The sequence below is a fragment of the Manis javanica genome, chromosome 1 (assembly GCF_040802235.1).
Source record: "Manis javanica isolate MJ-LG chromosome 1, MJ_LKY, whole genome shotgun sequence".
Taxonomy (NCBI): Eukaryota; Metazoa; Chordata; class Mammalia; order Pholidota; family Manidae; genus Manis; species Manis javanica.
Genome location: NC_133156.1, coordinates 143,369,016 through 143,390,512, shown reverse-complemented (window position 1 = coordinate 143,390,512; position 21,497 = coordinate 143,369,016). Strand labels below are relative to the sequence as shown.

The following is a 21,497-nucleotide window of genomic DNA, read 5'->3' as shown; positions in this document are numbered from 1 at the left end:
CCCTCAAAGGTTCATAGTTAGTAGGGAAAGTAAAAATAAATAAATAACAAAAGAGGAAAAAAAAAACTCTGCCAACCAGTACTAGGATTATAGTTAGAAAGCCCAGGGAAGGATAAAAGAAGCCAATCCCCCAAATATCACTATCCTTTCAAAGTAGAAATACCTAGACTATGACCTTGAGCAGTGATATCCCTGGAGACCAGGCAGCAGCAAATGCAGATCTACTTTACACCAAGACTTTCATAATCCAGGCCCCAAATCTCTACCCAGATGAAAGAGATGCTCATTCTAAGAAGCTACACGCAAGGAAGAGACTCAAATAAAAACAAGAATCAGGAGAAAGAACTGGGAGTGGAAATGAGCAAGGAACCTAAACAAGCTTGACCAAACAGAAAGCAGGAAAGGAAAAGAAAAAGAAAATTGAAAACCCATTGAAAAGCAAGAAATAACATGTCTGGAATAAATCCACATAAATACAAATAGATTAAATTCACTATTTGACACAGATTTTCCAATGGAAATTTTTTCTTTTTAATTGAAAAAATTTCTGTCAGAAAGGAGGAACTGGGATCACTAAACCCAAAGATATAAATCTCTTCATTAGTAATTCAAGATCATACAGTCTTTTCAAGCAGATGTGAACAGTTACTAAAACTACCCACGTATTACCCCACAAAAGGAAGTCAATAAAGATTTTATATAAAACATGTTATATTAGTACAATGAAGAAATTATAATAAAAACTCAAAAGGGTTAGAACTGAATTACAATGAAAACAATAGAACAAAAGTTAAAACAATACAGTGGCATGCAGAGAAATACTGATAGCCTAGATGTTGTCTCACCTCTGTTCTCTTAGATTCAATGTCTGGGAGCCTGTGAATGTAATTGACAAAAGACAGATTAACAGGAGAAAAGGCATATAAATGTTATTAATATTTTTAATTTAAGTATCCTGGGAATTCACAGAAAAGAAGTCATAACCAAAGAAATGGTTAGACTCAGGGCTTATATACATACCATTTTAACAAAGGGTGATAAACTGTGGTGAAGTGATTAGGAAATATTAGCAGAACTGATGAAAGATAAAGGTTATTTTAGTAAGGTTCCTTTGCACAGACTCATCTAATGCTCTCTCCATTTCTGGTGATGAGGGTTGCTCTCTCCATCCAGGAGGGGGAAGGGAGATGTGAATTCATGCCTAGGCTTTAAGTAGAAGGGGAAGGGCAAAATGCTCTTGTGTCTGCTGTTTCCCAATTGCCTTCAGCTCAAAATAATCAATACACCAAAGTGTCATATTTGTGGTGGTGTATTCTGATCCTCTTCAACTGTGTATACTGGACAAGAGGAAAGAATGAAAATAAGCTAAATAATCCAATTCAAGAAGGGAGGGAAATTGAATAAACCCAAAAGGAGACAATAATGAGATGGAAATAACCAACAGAGAAAATAGAAAAAGATAAAAATCAGATATTTGAAGAGTGACAGAGTAGGCATATCTCCAGCAAAACTGATCAATAAAAAGGAAAGAACAATAAACACACACACACAACAACCACAATGAAACACTATGTGGAGTGAAAAAGGTGACATAAGTAAAGAAAGAAGTCCTCCTTAAAAATCAAAAAACATTAGTATGAACAGCTTTGCTAATAAATTTGGTAACAGAAAAAACTGACAAATATGCAGTGTAAAAGAGAGGGAATATTTCCCTGTCTTTTCTACATCCAACTTCAAAAATCACTGGAAGAAAAAAAGAGTGGTCAGATTGCTCTAGATCAGAAGAAACTAAAGAGAAATAAAACCAAACACACTGTGATCCTGATGAGATTCTGACTCAGAATGAAGAGCTATCAGAGACAACTGGGGAAGTGAACATGAATGATAGTTGATATCATAAATTATTAATTTTCTAAGGTGTGAACATAGTGGTTACGTAGGAGAATGTTCTTATTTTTAGAAGGTGTGCGTTCAAGTGGTAAGGATGAAATATCAGTAGCTGCAATTCACCCTCTGGTTGTTTGTAAAACACATGTGCACAGACACATATATATATACATAAAGCAGTTATGGCAAATTTCAAGTAGCTGTTGCATCTAGATGACCAGTACACCTGTGTTCACTTTCCTTGAATTTCTGAGGAATAGCAAGGAGACCCATGTGGTTGGAACAGAAGGAGCAAGGGGGAGAGATGAGTGGGGAAAATGTGAGCAAGTTACTGCAAGATTTTGGTTTCTCCTCAGTTTGAGATGGAAGCTGTTGGAAGGTTTGGAGAAGAGGAGTGGCCTTATTTGACTTGATTTAAAAGCACCATTGAAAGTGCTGCTTTAAGAAAGGATTGTCAAGGGACAAAGGAAGAAATGTAAGTCCAGTTGGTAGCTACTACAATAGCCCAGGCAAGAGGCAGTGTAGCTTCCCCCAGGTGATAATGGTGAAAAGGGTGAGAATGGTCAGGGTCTGGATATATTTTACAGGGAAAGGTGAAATCTGTTTTTGCTGGCAGATGGTAAAAAGAGGAGTCAGTGATGCATAGGTTTTTTGCCGGAGCAACTGGAAAAGGACAGTGTCTTTAATGAGAAGGGGAGGCTGCAGGAAGAGCAGGTGTGAAGAAATCAGGCCTTACAGAGGGAGCATATTAAGTTTGAAGTGTCTATTAGAGAAGCTGAATGGACAGCTAGATAACCAAGACAGAAGTTCAGGGCAGGGTCCAAGCTAAAGCTATAAACTTGGGTGATCAGCACATAAAGTCAAACCTCATTCTTTGCATATTCCATGTTTATGAATTTGCCTATGTGCTAAGTTTATTTGTAACTCTAAAAGTAATGTGTGCAGACTTTGGTCATCTTCCATGGACCTGTGTAGAGCTGTGGTAAGTCTGAGTCACCAGCATGCACAGTCCCAGCCAAGGCTGAACCAGGTGACACGGCCCTCTCAGGTCAGCTCTCATACTGTGGACAGGGAGCCTATTTAATGCCACATCTTCTGCACTTTTCTGCTTTTTGTTGGTGACTTCATTGTTTAGAAATGGCTCCCGGGCACAGTGCTGAAGTGCTATGTGGTGTTTCTAAGTGCAAGAAGGCCGAGACATGCCTTACAGAGGAAACATGTGCGTTAGACAAGCTTAGTTCAGGCATGAGTTAGAGAGTTGCCAGCCATGAGTTCAATGCTAATAAATCAACTGTATATTAAATAAGGTATCTTTAAATAGAAACACACATAAAACAAGGTTATGTGTTGATGATCAGTAGACAGAAATGTGATGACCGGCTTGCAGGAACCTAACTGTATTTCCCCTAGGAGCAATGGTTCAGAATTCATTAGCTCAGTGTTCACATGACTTTATGGAACATAACCACTGTGAATAATGAGAATTGGCTGTACACAGCATTTAAAACCTTGAGAGTCAGTGGCATCATTAAAGGAATGATAGACAAAGAAAAATCTAGAAGATTGAGCCCTGGGGTCCTTCAACACTAAAGACTTCACTGTGGTAGATGGAGGGAGGGTATGGCAGCAAGTCTTTTCATTTTGTAATGGAAGAAATTTCAGCAAATTTGGACATGGATGTGAATGATACCAGAGAGAGGAAAACAAAGCAAAACCAAACCAAAATGATGGGGCGAAGTGGGAGGCCAGGGGGGACTGGCTCTGGTTAGGTGAGGGGACGGGCCAGCAAGGTGGAGGAGGCCACCTTCTGCGGGAGCATGGCTGGGACCCCCCAGCCCCAGGAGGGAGGCAGAGGGTGTGGACACAGACACAGGCCGTGGGTGATGTCGGGCAGGAGGCTGTGGGTGCTCCCTATTTGCATCTGTTTGCTCAGAGAAATGAGAAGGAGAGTCAACAGCTCAGGGTGAGAGCAGGGGAGGTGTGAGCATGGAGGCACGGGTAGGTGCAGGCCTGGAAAACGGACATGGTCAGTGAAGCCAGGTCTCTCTTGCCAGGCCCAGCTGCGCACAGATTTGGAGCTGCGAGAGATGCAGTCAGAACAGAGGTAACCACAACACGGGAGGGCAAGGGAGTCCGTGGAGAACACACTGACCAATAAGGGGGCTTAAGGTGCGATGCTGTGTGACGCAGGGGAGAGGGCAGATCAGTGGACCCCTACCTACCCACACAGTGACCCTGTCAGGTTAGAAACCTATGTACGAAAAGCAAAAACTTAGCTGTAGAGAGAATAACTTTTTCCTGAACCTTGGGGTGAGGCAGAATTTCTCACATTGGACCCCAAAGCATACACCATAAAGGAAGGGGTTAATAAAGTTCATTTCATTACTTATGCATTAGTCTGCTCAGGTGTCCATAAGAAGACACCACAGGCCGAGGGGCTCAGACAACAGACCTTCCTTCCAGGAGACGGGAAGTCCTGTATCGGGGCCCAGGGTGGTTCTGGGTCCAGTGAGGACCAGCTCCCACTCGCAGATGCTGTCTTCTCACAGCGCCCTCACTCCGCACAGAGAGAGAGAAACAAGCTCCCCTCCTCTGCTTACAAGGTACAAATCCTAAATGCGGCTGCACCCTCATGCCCTCATCTAAACCAAACCCCCTCCCAAAGGCCCCACCCCCAATACCATCCCCTTGGAGGCTTCCACATATGAATGTGAGGGATACACGTCCATCCACATCAGGAGCCAATTGTAAAGAACACTTATAAGGCAGCTGGGGGAACTGAACTAACTGGATATTGGGTGATATTGAGAATTACTGCTCACGGTGGGGGAGGAGGAGATAAAGGTATTGCAGAGATGTTTTTTTTTTTAATTTTGAGTCCTTATCTTTTACAGCCACATAGTGATGTCCGTAACAGATACAATGACCAGATGTCTGGGATCTGCTTCAAAGCAGCCCCGTGGGTGGCAGAGGTGAGGCGAGAGCCCATGTTTTACAGGGTTGAACTGGATGGTGAGTTCAGGAGCGTCCTTTGTACTAGACTATCTATTTTTATATATGTTTGAGATTCTCCACAACAAAAAGCTTTTACACTTTCATCAAAATTTTAAACACTGTAAGACAAAAGCCTCCATAAAGTAAAAAAACAAGATAGAGACTAGAGAACATATAATTCTCAAAGCAGAGGATTTAGTATCTAGATAAAACATAGGAAGAATTCATAAAAATCTACAAGGAAAAAGCAAACCCAATAGAAAAATGTTCCAAAGATGTGCCTATGTGCTAAGTTTATTTGTAACTCTAAAAGTAATGTGTGCAGACTTTGGTCATCTTCCATGGACCTGTGTAGAGCTGTGGTAAGTCTGAGTCACCAGCAAGCACAGTCCCAGCCAAGGCTGAACCAGGTGACACGGCCCTCTCAGGTCAGCTCTCATACTGTGGACAGGGAATGTGGACAGTGGAAATGTTCCTAAGTAGAAACAAAAGAACTGAATTTTCAGATAAGACACAGTAAGAGCTAGTCATTTGCTCAAAGAAGATTTGAGTCTGTTTTCATGGTTTTGCTTTCATAAGCTACCTTAGTGAGAGAAGTCAGAACAATCCAGTACCAATAGGCATAAATTCTATGTCCCACTGCACTGTTTGTTGAGAATCAGTTCCTTGGGCTGATTGCATATGTGGGCTGTGTCCTATGAGGATGCAGACTCCAGAGAATCCTGACCATTCCAAAGCAGCCTTGCATCTGAACCTTTTTACTATATCTTCAATTGATACCCACTTTCCAAAAGGAGTGTTTACAACCAGGAAAGCCACTGTCTGAGGTGGTGCTGCAGTTTTCTCCTGCAGCACCTGCAAAAAGAGCCGTGGCCAGGGGAGGCTTGGGTGCGCCTCCTGTGCCCCACTGGACTCCTGCCAGGCCCTTGCTGTGGCGCAGCGAAGTGTGTCCTGGGACCCGACCACCGTGGGCAGGCAGACCTTTTCTCCCAACTGCGCCCCCTCGTGGCCCTTCGGGAAAGAGCATTGGGGAACAATCCTCAAAGTTCTACCCACTGTACTCTTGATAAGTTTCTGTATATACTTTTCAGGATTTGGCTCCCCTCCTCGCCATGACACATTTGCCAAAATATAATTTTCAGAAAAAAAGTAAAACCATAATTCTCATACAGATATAAAATGAACACATTAAGGATTTTATTTTACTCATACAACAGGAGGAAATGAGGCCAATGTTCCAAATGGTTAGAAGGAAAAACCAAAAGAGCACAAATGTATATGGAGTAAAGGCATGTTGAGATTTCAAATGGAGATAAAACTGGTTTTTCCACAGGAGGGGCAGAGCTGGTTAACTCTCTACCAGACAGGGCAGAATTTACACACCTATCAGTTCCCAAGACTTAGAGTTGCAAAATGCTCACGTACAAGGACCAGGGCTGGAATCAGCCCAGTGTGTGGCAGGCCACGGGTACTCTCCCACCTTCCCACTGAAACAGTTGCTTGTGCATGCCATGAGGGCGTCATTCACTGTGTGATACGGTTTCAGTTTCCTACTCAGGGATGGGGCTGTGGTCTGACATGTCCAGTGGGGCCCTCATGAAATGTGTCAAGAAGGACTTTTCTGTATCATGGAAGGTGGGCTTAGCAACATATGCTACCTAACTGGAGACCAGATCTGTGGTCCCCAGTGGCAAAGCCTCTGGAAGTCAGGGCCCTCTTCATGGTGCCAAAGATAACCGGGACACACCCCTGCAGAGGCCCTGGCTAGCATGCTCTTTGGCAATGCCACACTGGCTAGGAGCACACAATTCCCCCATAACATTCATGCAAGATGCCATGTATGTGTGAATGACCTCCAGGCCCACTTCCCAGCAGAGTGACTTCTGCCGCCTCTTGACAAAGATTCTCTCCTTGACCAAGCTCCTCGGAAGTCTCTTCTCAATGAGATCCTGACTTTGGAACTTCTGGGTTCATCTCCGCATTGTCCAGCTTTAGTAAGAATCCTATCCTAAATCGGTTTAGTAGAATCCCTGAGCTTAATCCAGGTCCTCCTCACCATGCCCCAGGTGGTGCCTACCCATTCTGGCTGGCCTTCTGCAAGAGCCTTATTAGGTCCCTTCAGCCAGAACTCCCCTTACCCAGGATGTTTCCTCTTACCAATTTTCCATCCACTGACCCCTCCCTCTGCTCCTTGGCTATAAATTCCCACTTTTCTTCATTGTATTTGGAGTTGAGCCCCATCTCTCCGTCACCGTAAACCCCCTGAGGTGGTCCTTACACCTCCTCCTGTGGTCCTGACTAAGGTCATGTAACTGAATATGTGTAATACGGTGTAGCTGAACGGCATTCCCTGAGTAAGGTCAGCCTGCCTGTTCTTTACCAATGTCATGAATGAATAATTTTTTAACACCCTGCGGCTCTGTTCACACAGGTAGCACCACAAAATTACAAGTCAAGACCCTTGGAAATCACTGGCGGCTGTCTGATGTGCAAATCCCCGGGGGCTGCCCGTCCGTCCCTCCTCTCCTAAAGTGTACCTTTCCAAGGCATTCCTTTACTCCATATGAATTTGAGCTTCTCGACTTTTCTTTTGCACCAGTTATAGCATCTGCCTGGTTCCCTCTTTAATGAGGAAAGTAAAATCTTTTAATACATGCTCATCTTTATACCTATATGAGAGTCATGATTTTACCTTATTTGAATATTGTCTTTTAAGGGTATAACTGAACGACATTCCCTTTTTCTCCCTGGAACTCAGAAAAGTGAGAAGTGGGTGGTAAAGTATGGCCTGACAAGAGTGGTTTTCCGGTTTTCATACCTCTGAAGGATTTAAATAACTCAGAAGTCAGACTTCCTAGTGCAAAATGAAGTTCTCCAAGAGAGATACAGGAAACAGACTTTTTGAGAGCAAAGTTATTTCCGTAGCTGGAACTACAACAAGCACAGAAGTCTCAGAATAAATTGCTGGAAGCTTCGAAGATTTAGAAATGGAAACTGCACAGGCAATGAAGGCAACATTCAAAGATGATAGGGGCTGTGGCTAGTGGCAGGCACAGTGCCCTTCCTTCACTGGGTAAACAGTGCTGGAACTTGGTGCAACTGGTTTTCAATCTCACAGCCGTGAAAGTAGGGCCCTGCTTCTCCATCAATGATTCTGTGAATGTCAGCAACTCCAAATATTTATTTTTCGGCAATCATGCGCATTTTCCTTAGGGTATGCGGCCTATCCAGCATTCAACAGAACGCTAGGCATGATCAGCGCATGCTGGCCAGAAGGCAGCTTACCTTTGGCCTTTAGTCCTGCTGTTCTGAGGCCTGGATAATATTTCCCCATTTACCCGCAGGCCTCACTTCTGAGCACCTTATTTTAAGTGGGCCTTGAAAACAACAGGTGGCCTTTTCCATCAGCAAGTAAACCTTAATTGCAGTACGCAGAGCTAGCAAGGCTTGGGAGGGCCTATGCTGGGAGCCACAGGTTGTGGCTTTGAACTGGGCGGTCTTCCTTGGCAACACGCACCGGCTTCCAGGACCCAGCACCTCCTCGCTTAACAGCCATCCTAAGGTAACACTGCCAAATGTGTATAAAGATTTTGATGTGAATATGATAATTTTCCTCATAGTTTTATATCAGCAAAAACTACACAAGCAACATGACCACCTGTAGGAAAAGAGTTACAAAGAGTACTTAATGTCATGGGGGAAAGATTCGAGACATACTGTTCCACGGAAAAAAGCGAATACAAATTTGTACACGGTATGATTTCAACTGTTTTTAAAAGGTAGGCTAAGCAAAGCAGGAAAACATTCCCAAGTGGGTCAGCGGGGTTGCTCTTCTGCAAGGACAATGTGCTGCTTTGGTAAAAGTCAGGTCTCCAAAATGCACTCGGATGGGCTCACTACCCGGGCGCACGGCAAAGGCTCCTGGCCCCGTAATGGCGCGACAGCTAGAGCTGAGCGCGCCGGGAAGCGCACGTACCTGGTCCGGCCGCCTGGACACCGCTTCCACCCGAGAGGCGGCCGGCGGCCCGGGAGACAGTCGGGGGCGGGCCGAGGGGAGGCACCGTCTGGACGGAAGTGGACGCGGTGACGGAGCGCGGCGGGACCCCGGCGGCCAGTGGCAGTGCCCGGCGTGCCCGGCTCCCTGGAAGGCTGGAGAGGAGGGAGTGGGGGAAAGGAGGAGGAGGAGGGGAGGGAGGAGGCCGGGGAAAAGAGGGGATCTGGGGGGGTAGAAAGGGAGCAGGGGGCCTGCAGGAGGGGAGGCGGGGAAGGGGAGATGGGGGCCAGAAGGGAGCGGGAGGGAGGCTGGGAAGAGGAAGACGCCAGCCAGTCAAATTTACATTTGTGCTTGGCTCCCTAGACCTGTAAGTGACTTCCTTGCTGTCAATCATAATTAGGCTATTTTTAAATCTAAGTCATTGCAGTTTCATACTTGCCCCCCCTTTGCCCTGCTCCCACCCCATCTTTGGTCTGATCATTCCACTAAGGTTGTGATAACCACTTCAGCTGGCTACAGAAAGAAAGCAGGAATAAAGGTGAATCGGGAAAATAAGAGACAGTAAAGAAACGACCAGCAGCTTCCTGACGCCACACGAACTGAACGAAAACACTCATGACCGCAGAGATGGAACCTTCTAATTGCTTCTAATTGGAAAACTATGCTGTGAATGTGAATTCAGATCGCGGAGGACCTTTTCCTTAGCCATCTTTACTTCAGAGATGGCAAATCAGTAAGATAAAAAGAGGAGAGAGACTTATTCCAGTTGTTAAAGGGTAATTTTCAGACAAAGCTAAAGTCAAGATGCTCACACATATTTAAAAATGACATGTGTTACACCTAATGTTGGGGGATGGGGCACGGGGAAGGCAGTATAGCACAGAGAAGACAAGTAGTGACTTTAAAGCATATTACTACACTGATGGACAGTGACTGTAATGGGGTATGTGGTGGGGAATTGATAATGGGGGGAATCTAGTAACCACAATGTTGCTCATGTAATTGTAGATTAATGATACGAAAATAAATAAATAAATAAATAGATAGCTAGATAACTAACTAAATAAATATGACATGTGTTAAAGATTTTATGCTACTCACTAATTAATGAGGAAACCAGGCGGATGTTAAACCCGGTTTGAAAGAAAAGTCAAAGCATGCATTTACATGGAGGAAGGGGTGTTGAAGGATTTCCTTAAGTATAAAATTTCCTTAACTGTAAAACTATAACTACAATTTCCTGAACTATAAAATGAGGGATTTGAATGGATTTGGTTCTCAAGCAGATGGAAGCAAACTGGCTTTTTTCCACAGAATTGGGAAGGTCAATCAAACCTCAGGATAGAATTCACGCATCTACATTTACCTACAACTTAGAGAAGTGTAAAATAGCTCCAAGTCAAGAATCAGATCGGCTGGAGGGTGTCCTCTAGACAAGCATGGTTTTCCGTTGAAACACAAAATTATTTCTATAAGACGTTTTAAGCATCTTCCAGCATCTTGAAATACCATTTACATGAAATGACTGGATACCACTAATAACATATCATTTTTCTCTATTTGCTAAGTTTAGCTCCCCAAGCATCTATACTACCCTTTTATATAATAACACTTTTATTAATATGAGGAATGTCATATTCTCCAAGACTCTGGGCCTTGCTGCAATTTCCTAGCTCAGTGTTAAATTTATGCATGTACTTAAAAGTGATAATAATAAAAAAAAATTTGTGTCCTGATCAGTCTCAATTGGCAAAGTGTGCTATGGACTCAGTTTATGAGACAGCCATATACAACTTGGTAATAGCATTCAAATACAGTTTATTCCTACCGTGTCCCCACCTATTTCCTAAATCTAACTGCTCCCTTCTACAGTCTACTCATTCTCTTAATGTGCACCTTCCACTTGAGCCAGGCTGGAATCTTCCTGGCCGTGCCCCTTCCTTCCTGTGATTTTTCCACTTTGGAGAGATGGCCACCCTCTCTCTTTCCATTTATGCAAATCCTGTCCAGCTTTTAGAATTCTTATCCACAAAGCTTGCTGGAGTGCTACTACTCTTTTGATAGCACCTTATCTGTATTCCTAAAAAATCATTCCCCTGGCATTTTGTACTATAAACAGGGTCACTGGATCATATCGTTCTGGTTAATAAAAACCTTGTTTTCACAAATGCAGTAACTTGAGGTTTCTCGAGACAGAAGCTGTGGTATTCTCCCCTTTAAACACCAGAGCTTGATGAGTGGATGCCAACCATTCCCATCAGTTTTTGTTAACCCAAAGACATGTCCCTTCTATATGAATTCAATTTCCTTAAGTATAAAATGAGGGATTTGACTAGATTTGGTTCTCAAACTTTAGCATGCATCAGAATCCCGTGAGAGCTTGTCAAACCACAGAGTGCCGGCCTCCCACCACAGAGCCTCTGAGTTAGGAGGTTCAGGGTGGATGCTAGGAATTTGCATGTCCCACAAAATTTCATGTAATGATGCCGATGCTCCTCTGGTCCAAGGACCACACTCGTAAAGCCTCTAGATCAGAATCACAGTGACAAGCAAACCCACTTGACTGCATCAAAACCACTGAGGAACTTGTAAAATTCAGATGTCCTGGGCTCAGACTTACTGAACCAGAATCACTGGGAACTCATATTTGATAAAGATCCCCAGATGGATCTTCTAATGTTGAAGACCCAGTTGAACTAGATAATCTGTACAGACCAAGTCTGTGTCAACCTTCCATGATTTTACATTACAGATAGATTCAGCAAGAAAAGTCCCGCTGGAGGAAGGCAGGTGTGACTCTCAAGATAGAATACCTCCTGTAGCTTGTTCAAACTGGAAACATACAAGAAAAGGGAATTCTGGGAAAATAGCTGGGCCTATCCAAGTGGGCACATTACCAAACCATCGTTCCATGCAGGCACTCTTCAGTCCTCCCAGAGGCAAAGGTGTTACCCTACTAGAGTAACTGATTCACCATCAAACAGATCCCTTCATGTCCCCCTCTGAAACAGCTGCAGTCAAATAATTTTATGGCCTTAGGATTTCTCCAAAGTAATGGGAAGGTGTTTCTTTTTAACATCTGAATAATTAAAAGATGCCCCCAAAGTGTTATTAGCCAGAACAAATTGATGAGCAGCCTAAACATAAATTCTTATTTCTATGCTAACATGTACAAACTGCTTGCAACACCTAGAATGGCAGTTCTCAGCTTCACCAAGTTTAGTTCCAAAGTCCTCTAGAAGATTCATCACACAAGTTAATATTTAACCCAGGTTCTAACGAAAACAATTAAAAGTTACATTCTTCTAGAAACCCTTTGGGTATGTGAGCACTTGGATTTCATGGAGTTCTTTAATAAATTGAAGCTGATAACTCAGCAGTCACAGCTGGTTATCCCTCCAAAGTTGTTTTATTTTTCTTCATGAAAGAAGGAACTCAGTTCCAGGGACTGAATGAGCCCAAGCTGAATTAACAAACGGGGCAAAGGCAAAGTTAAAGGAGACTGCTGACTTTGCTAAAACCCCTTGCTTAACACTGACTTTGAAAGCAAGGTCAAGAAAAGTATTCCGTGGAACTGCTTCGATACAGAAACGTTGGAACAAAATCAGAAAAAGTGCTGGTGTGTTTCAGAACATCTCAAAACAATACCTGAGGGAGAACATATTTTAGCTCATCTGTTACTGCTTATGGGGCAGTGTTGCTGACTCAGCCCCCCACCCTCCCAAGTGCAGCTGTAGGTAGCCAGCTGGGAAAGCACTGAGTCTTTCTAATCAAGGTACGTGCTGCTGGTGAAGACAGGTCAGAGGGTCTGATAGAAAAGAAAGTCACTGGTTTCTAGAAGATTCTTCAGCCAATAAGCCATCCAGTCAGAAGTCTAAGTCTAAGTCACCCCCAGACAGAAAGCCTAAATTTTGCTAAATCTGCTTCATTAATTAATTTTTTTTGCTAAAGTATGTAAATTGCAGACAACATGACGTTTTGCCCTTAAAGAAATGTGTAGTAGTCAGCCTCCAAGATGACGTATAATGCTCCTTGTCTCTATGAATTCACACCTTTGGTTAGTGTCCTCCCACATTATATATACCAGGGTGGGTCTGTGTGAACAACAGAATACAGAAATAGTGATGGCATGGCTCTTCTGCTATTTGATTACAAAAGACACCACGGCTTCCATCTCATGTTTCTCTCTCTCTCTCATCACCTTCTCCAGGGCAAGTCAGTTGCCATGTCATGTGTGATACCATGGAGAGGCCCGTGTGGCAAAGAAAGTCCCTAATCTGCAGCCATGTGTCTGGGCCACTGGGGATAGGGATCCACCGGGTCCAGGCAAATTTCAGATGACTGCAACCCCAGGCAACATCTTGATCAGAACCTCTTGGGGGACCATGTGCCAGACCATCTGGCTGACCGCTCCCAAATCCCTGATCCCTGATCCCTGATCCTCAGAAACTGCAAGGTAATAATTCCTACTGTTTTAAGCTGCTCTGTTTGGGGCTACATTGTTACACAGCAATAGATAATACACATTTGATACTTGCAAGTGGGTTGCTGTTGTGACAAAACCCAATAGTGTGGGGGTGGCTTTGGAACTGGGCAGTGGGCTTTGTTGTGTTAGGAAACACCTGAAGCGCCCAGAAGAAGCTCTTAATATAAAACTCAAGGTCTTTAAAAGTTCAAGGAAGAGTTTGCAGGTCAGTGAGGTCAATGTGCTTAGAAATGCTCTTGCCTACAGTTATGTGGACAGAAGCAAATGCACGTAATGAACTCCTGATCTGATCTAGTTTAAGGAGATTTTTTGAGCCCGAGTGTTGAAAGTGCCGCTGGTTTCTTCTCGAAGTTGCTTATAGTATCAGAGAGAGAACCAAAAGTGGGAAGACATTACATCTGGATGGTTTTGAAATTCTCAGCTTTTCCAGATAGCAAATTATGCTAGAATTAAGTAATGGCTTCCAAGCAAAGATGAAATGCACAGCCCTGCCAGAAAAACTGTGGTCCACAGACAAATCCTTGAGTGTGCCTGTAATATCATTTTTTTAGGATTTCAGAAAGAGATAAGGTGGTACCGCAGAGTACTATTCGGTTAGATGAGAGGGACTTAATGTCAAAAGAGTAAATATGTGCTTACTGCCATGGTCTGAATTAGGTGTGTCCCCCAAATTCATATGTGGACATCTGGCCCCACAGTGTGGTGGTGTGAGGAGGTGGGGCTTTGGGAGGTGCTTGGGTCATGAGGGTGGAGCCCTTGTGTTGGGATTAGGGTTCTTACAAATGATACTATGCAGGGTTCCCTGCCCCTTCCAACACCTGAGGACACAGAGAGAAGTTTGCAGCCTGGAAGAGGGCCCACACGCGGCTGGCCATCCATGCTGGCACCCTGATCTCAGACTTTCAGCCTCCAGAACAGTGAGAAATAAATGTCCGTTGTTTATAAACCACACAGCTTGTTGTATTTTGTTATAACAGCTGGAATGGACTAAGACACTGAGACCCTCTCAACCAAAGGATAGTGTTTCTAGAAAGCTTCACTATGTCCCTCAGCTGTCTGCAGAAGCCCAAGGAGGAGATTCATGAGTGCTGCCTCAGCCTAACGGAGGGCATCCCAAAGATAGTCACAGAAAATTCAGAAAGTTTTAAAGAGAACTATATGTACAGAAACATCACCAGTTCAGACTGAAAGGGACAGAGACAGTACAAAATAAAAAGAGGCTTTTGGACCCTCAAAATTCTACTGGCATGAAGAAAACATTACTCAGCTGCAAAGACATGACACCTTTCACAAAAAGGGAAGAACCAAGGGTTCAGAAGGCAGAGTCCAGAGCCTTGGAGTATAATTCCCAAACCTTGAGACATAATCCAGGAATTTACAACATTTGCCTGGCTGGAGTCTCGAATCTGTGTGGATCAGCTGCTTCTTCATGCCTCTTATTTTCTCCCGTTTTGAACAGGAGTGTCTAGAATGGTTACTCTATGTCTGTTGCATTACATGTTTAGTGGGGAAAGATGTTTTGGACTGAATGTTTGTGTCTATTCAAAATCCATACGTTGAAGCCCTTCCCACCAAGGGGATGGTATTTGGAGATGGGGTCTTCAGAGATAACTGGGTTTAGATGAGGCCCTGAGGCTGGGGTCCTCGTGATGGGATTAGTGCCATTATGAGGAGAGACCAGAGAGCAGCTCACTCTGCCTGCCATGTGAGGACACAGCAAGAAGGCAGCCCCCAGCCAGGCGGAGTAGAGGCACCACCAGAACTTGACCATTCTGGCACCCTAATCTTGGACTTCCCAGTCTCTGGAACTGTGAGCAATAAGTGTTTGTTGTTTAGGAGCCCCCGAGTCTGTGGCACAGAATGAGTGGTGGTAAGGAGTGGGGGGATAGGCAAGTTGCCAAGGAGAACCATACTGGAGGAAACTGTATTTAAGGAAACACAGTCACACCTGGACCTGACTTAGATGCTAAGATTCTGCACTCTGAGCAGATGCTGTAATAGGATGAAACTTCTGGGAACTCAGGAAAGAGTTGACTCTGTTTTGCATCTGGAGAGGAGGATTTGAACCTTCAGTGGACTGAGGCAGCCTGCAGGTTGGCACACACTGATCCCCACCTCCTAGTGTTCATACTCTATGTATGTGTGTCCCCCACAACTGTACCACAGTTACTCTGCGGCCAATAGTGCACAGAAGCAATAATGGCATGTCACTTCTCATATTAACTTATTTGTATAAGTGTGACTCTCTGTTCTTTCTCTGTCACTCTCTGTCAGATCTGTAAAGATGCCCACATGGTGAAGAACTGAGGCTGCTGGCCAAAGTCAGCAATGAACCAAAGCTTCTTTCCAACAGCCGTGTGCCAGGCCCATCTTAGACACAGGCCCTTCAGCCCCAGTAAAGTTTCAGATGACCGTTGCTCTAGCCAGCATCCTGAGTGGAACTCCTGAGAGACCCTGAGCCAGAACCCCCTGGCTAAGCCACTCCCAGATTCCTGACCCTCAGAAACTTTATGAAATACTGTTTTTAAAAAGTGTTTAAGTCACTATGTGCATTAATCATGTGTTTCTGTTGTTATGCTGTCTGGGACCTTGCTGACCATGAAGAGACCATCTCTTCTAGACATCGCTGATTCCCAGAGATAGGGCAAGCCTTTCCCATGCAAACCAACCAATACAGAATTTAAACCGTAACCACCTCCTTCATTGGTCTTTAACCCAGGGCCCTCACACTCTGGGACCTTATCTACCTGCACTATTTGCCCCAGGCAACTAAATTCAGCCCCCATGCCCCAAAGCCCACTGAAGTCATTCAGATTATCCTATCCTCAACCTGCTTTCCCTGCCTTGCCCGTTGCTTCCCATGGAAGCCATGAGAACGTCTCTTTCCCATTCGTTCCCCTTACTCCACCTCAAAGCCATCCCTGGTGCTCCTCCAGGTGGCCTGTCAGAGGCAAGGTACGCTCGTTCCTCTTGGAATGTTCAACAAACTATCTTTTCGATGGTAGTCACCTCCTGATCTTTGGACCTTCCCATAATTAAATAATAATGAAACCTACATTTGAAATACTATGGTTTGGGCAACCTGTTGAACAGCACTAGATAACAAGTACACTTAAATATACCTGTGTGTTTCCTTCATACCACAGTGTCATTTTCATACCTAGTGACATTTAAATTACCTTTAATATCATCTAATACTAGATCATCTGATAAATGTCCTCCTTTTCCCTAGCAACACCTTTATAGCTGGTTTGTTGGAGAACAGGCTCCAAATAAGGCCACATATTGCTTTTGGTGCTGTTTTTCAAATCTCTTTTCAAGGTAGAATTTTCAAAAAGGCAAAACCATGCATTCCCTATGAACATAAATTAACTAAGTATCAAATAGTTAATCAACTCATGAATGAGGGAAGCAGCAGTATGGTTAAACTGGTTAAAAGACACTTTGAGAGACTGAAGCATTGGAAAATGACTGCTAAGTTAGATTTTTAAAACACTGGTTAACAACCTCCAAGGAAATAAAACTCATAATTAAAACATTTTTGATTATCTTTGCAGCCAGACAAATCATTTGCATCTCTACGAGACATACTTAATCTCAACTGCTATCAGATAAGAATCATTTGCATCATAACAATTTTGTACATGTTATCCACTTCCCTTGCAGAATTGTAAACTATCTTAATTAATCTTAAATGGTCTGGAATGAAGGTGCACCCCCTAGAATGTTAGACTGTGCCCCTGCATGATATTGAAAGGACAGAACGCTGAATTATCCATTTTCTATTTCCAAGTTTTGAGATTTTCTTTTTCCTTTATACTCATTTAATCTAGAATAGATTATAGTAAACTTATTATAGGATGTTGAAATAATGCTTTATTTATTTATTCATTTTAGTATTGACTTCACATTTAATACATAGGATTCCTTTTGAGTAGTCTAAACTAGGGCATGTGGGCTTGTTTTGAAGGAACAGTCCTGAGGTCTTCACCTGATTTGACCTCAAACACAATTCTCCCTCCTTTTCTTCCAAGAGTCATTTGGTGCCTAACAGAGGTTTCCTGGTGGTTTTCTTTGAAACACTGGGCTGGAAGTTTGAGGGGAGTATCCTTCCCCACCCCTATACCTCCCCACCTTCCTTCTCAGACTTTCACTAAAAGTCCTGGAACTTCTGCTTTTTGCAAAGCACATTGGCTTTCCTCCTTGACATCAGTTTCTGATTTGTTCTGCTCCTCCTGTGTGTCTAGAATGTCTTCAATGTGGCTTTGTTGCCTGGCTTAGCAGAGGGAGCCCACAAATAGACCAGGTATTCCTTTCTGTGTCTCCTTCAGGCAGAGAGTTCCTTGAAGCTAATGTGGCACCCACTTGCCAGGAATATTACATGAAGGAAGAGCACTTGCTTAAAAGTAGTTTTCCTTTTCCTTCGAGGCAAACCAAGAATGACAACCTAATTCCTCAGCCTTGAATTTGAGCCCAAACTTGATCACTGGGTTCCTTTACTAAAAGTCTTGTGTTATATGGTGGGTCAGCTATTAGTTCAAAAGTCCTCCCCACGCAGCCTACCTGCAGTAAGAGGAGTGTCCTCCCCGCCTCCACCAAGGCTGGGCTTTAGCCAGCAGGATGTTAGGTCACATGAGTCAAGCAGAGGTTTGAAGCTCCCTGGTTGCTGTGCCTGCCCTCCTGTGCTTCTGCCATCACCACGAGAAGAGCTTCTCCCAGGTACCTGCCCACCCCTGAACCTGAGCCCCAGACAAATTCAACCCTTGAAGCAGGGGATGAACCCAGCCAAGTCCAGCCTAGATCAGCTGGCCTGTAGATTGGTGAAAATTAAGAATTGTTGTTTTTAGTACTTTGTTTTTTGTTTTTTTTTAGGATTGGGGAAGCACTAGCTACAAGTAGACATTGGTTACCCCTGCTTTGCTCAGAGAATCCCTCTGCTGATCCACAGACATGAACATCAGCAGCCATGTTTAGATCCTGCCCCCCGGGGCCATGATGGACCAAACCAGGGTGGGCACCTGACCATTCAAGCTTTGATTTTGAGGTACACAAAAACTTGCTGGTTTCTGCATGTGTCTAGGATAGTAACATATAATGCAGGAGCTCTGGGGTGGCCATACTTCACAGGGAAGCACGTCTAAAGTGAGGAAAAACAATGAAGTAGACACAGAGATAAATAGAGAGGATCCCACATTCCAGGTCCTGATTCCCATCCCTTCCTGGGGCCCAGATCTTTTCCTGACCCAAGTGCACCTCTTATGCATAAAAAAGTAAATCCTTAACATTCTCATCCTGAGATATTTTTTATTTTCTTTTTATTGTGTCTATATGAAATGATGGAGTTAATAAACCTATTGTGGTAATCATTTTACAGTATACCTACATCAAACAATCAAGCTGTACACCTGAAACTTAAAAAAGAAAAGGAATAAGGCAGCCAAAGAGATGAAAATCTGAGCTTGTGGCAATAAGAAAGCCATTCATGAAAGGCCCAGTGGAGTAAGGAATATAGCATATTTCATTAATAAGGTGGAAAATTATGTAATCTCAACTGGAGGGGCCCACAGGGGATGACAAAGAAGTTATATGTCATTCTGTGCATTCATCACAAGAGGAGTATGAATCCCTTGAACTGACATCTTTGGAGTAGCAGTATTTTAGCTATTACAGAGTTCTCTTAAGGATGAAATAAGATGCATATGTAAAAACATTTTTAAGTGTATTATTGTAAAAGTGTGAGTCATGGCTATTGCTTTAGCTTTGAATTCAGAAATACATTGTAGTGTTTTTCTTTTTGTGAGGTTTATCTTTTTCCCACCGTTTGTGGGTTTTAGATTTGTTATAGGATAATTCTGATTTCAATTGTGTTCCAATTATAAAACCTTTATACTTGTTTGGACTAAAAACAAAACAGAACAAAATGAAGATGGCTAATTAACTAGGTTAGCAAATGGGACCAAGTATTTTCCAAAGATTTCTTAGAACTGATGCCTCAGATTTGCTACATATATGTAAAGCAAAATGAGATCTATTTAAGTTTACTAACTGAAAGAATAAGGATTTAGGGTTTGTAATGTTCACATACTGAAAAATAAAATATAAAGCCAAAATAAACATCAGCATAGTTCTTTCTGTACCCCAAAACTACCCTCAAGGATGCCAAAATCCTCATGTCAACAAATCCATGCCATCCTAGTCCACTTCTGACTGGCAATACATTGAAGACTATCTAAGGTCCAACCCAAGTGCCTTAAATTTTTAAAAAATGTATTTATAGCTCTCCATCTTAGATCATGTATAAAATTGCCCTGCTCTAAACCACCATTTTACTGCCTTTATATCCACTACATAGACTTGATTTTGCTTTGCCTTGATTTGTCATAATTTGTGGGGATGTATTAAGTCATGGTATGTATTTAATTAAAAGATATTTATTTAATAAAAGTGGTATGCAATGGAAATCCTCATTTAATCCCCCAAAAATTACTAGAAAAAACATTTTAAATAAAAATCAAAGCATCATAAACTGTGGTTTAATAAATGTGCTGATAAAGTAGTTTTGAAATAAACATTAAAGTTTTATGAATTAAAATGAAGAGACATTTACAGCAGCTCTATTCATAACAGAGGCACATCTACAACAACCCAAATATCTTGCAGTGAGTAAATGAATAAACAAACCTTAATGGATACTGTTCAGACACAGAATAGAATAAATCATTCATATGCCCAAAAGCATGGAGGGGTGAGAGAAAGAATTGGGTCTCAAGATCTTCCATGCCACTCTAGTAAAGGAGAACAAGCCAGTGGTTGCCAGGGGTTGAGGGTGAGAAGAGGGTTTGGCCAGCTAAAGGGCACAGGAGGGAGTTTTCTGGAAATGTTCTTGATCCTGATTTTGGTGATGGATTTGCATATCCACATATATGTTAAAATCCACAGAACTGTGCACTAAAATCACACGTCTATTTTAGAGCATGTCGATTTTAAATAATTTAAAATATACAGGCAAATATCAAGAAGTCTAAACAGCAATTCCTTAGCTCATTTTTTCTCTACGTATTTGTTGCTCGGTATTGTGCTGAAGAGAGGAATAATTCTGATATCAAATTCTTTGATTTCAAGAGAATCCCATGAAAAGAGTATTGCCATAATGTGTTTCTTTTTCAATAACACAGCAGAGTTCCTTCCTGAAATCCTGATAATGGGATATAAATTTTAATTTAAATTCCTGCAAAAGAGAAAGGTCGTGATGTCAGTGTGGGAACACAATGTCTGCTAGTGTGGCGGGAGCTGCTGTGAAGGAAATATCAGCAAGGGAAGGGCAGAGGGGAGAGCACAATTTTGTTAATTCAAAGCCAAGTGCAAAGAAGGGCAGGTTCCAACTCCTTCGAGTTGAAAGTGAGCAAAACACCAGTAAGGACAAAATGAGAGGAAATCTCTGAACCCACTTATCAACTCCTTTCTCCCCAACTAGCTTTTGGTCTGAATAATAAGACTCATGATTATAAACATTATTATGTTTGGACATTCAAATCTAAATGTATGGACTTTCTTGAACAACTCTGCTTTCTTTATTTCAAAGGTGGAGAACCTACCTTACTGTTCGAGGAAGTGGGAACAACTCTCATTTGTTTTTAAGAGATGAAGTCTATTTGTATAGAAAAACAACTCCATTCTGTCCCCATTTAAGGTACATTTGTATTAGTTACCTCTTGCTGCATAACACATGTACTTAAAATCTTTAAGCAACAATGTACTGCTTCTCAAGCTTCTGCTGGTCTCCCCTGGGTTCAGACAGCTGGTGGAATTCCTAGGGCTGGAGTCTACGCAGGCCTCACTCACATGTCTGGGGCCCTGCTATGGCTGTTGGCTGGGCTTCTCTCTCCATGTGGTCCCTGGGTGCTCCAAGAGACAGAAAATGGAATTTACAATACCCCTTAAGGCTGAGTCTCACAGACTGCACACGGTCATTTCTTCTGCATTTTCTTGGTCAAAGCAAATCGTGAGGCTAGGCCAGAATCAAGAGTTGGAGAAATAGGTCCCACCTCTTGATTTAGAAAGGAACAGCAAAGTCACATTGCAAAGGAGTAAAGGACACAAGGGTACTCTTTGTTGGGGAGCCATGGCTGTCACAAT

At 42.9% G+C, this 21,497-nt stretch overlaps 1 protein-coding gene and 1 long non-coding RNA gene across 5 annotated transcripts in view; one reads left to right on the top strand and one right to left on the bottom strand.

Annotated features, from left to right (window-relative positions):
* Nucleotides 1-9,117, bottom strand: part of CMBL (carboxymethylenebutenolidase homolog) — a 20,309-nt gene extending 11,192 nt beyond the window's left edge. The window contains exons 1-2 of the mRNA XM_017658818.3: nucleotides 8,858-9,117; nucleotides 846-876 (exon numbers count right to left, since the gene is read on the bottom strand). The gene's annotated coding sequence lies outside the window, so the exon portion shown is untranslated. The remainder of the gene's footprint in view (nucleotides 1-845; nucleotides 877-8,857) is intronic.
* On the top strand, nucleotides 7,122-21,497 carry LOC108396097 (uncharacterized). 4 transcript variants are annotated; one of them, XR_005063142.2, is made up of 6 exons: nucleotides 7,122-8,443; nucleotides 9,366-9,608; nucleotides 13,086-13,331; nucleotides 15,636-18,080; nucleotides 18,234-18,405; nucleotides 20,944-21,497. It is a non-coding gene; the product is annotated as an uncharacterized lncRNA (long non-coding RNA). The 4 variants fall into 4 exon arrangements; XR_005063143.2 differs by lacking the exon at nucleotides 9,366-9,608; XR_012131827.1 differs by lacking the exons at nucleotides 9,366-9,608; nucleotides 18,234-18,405.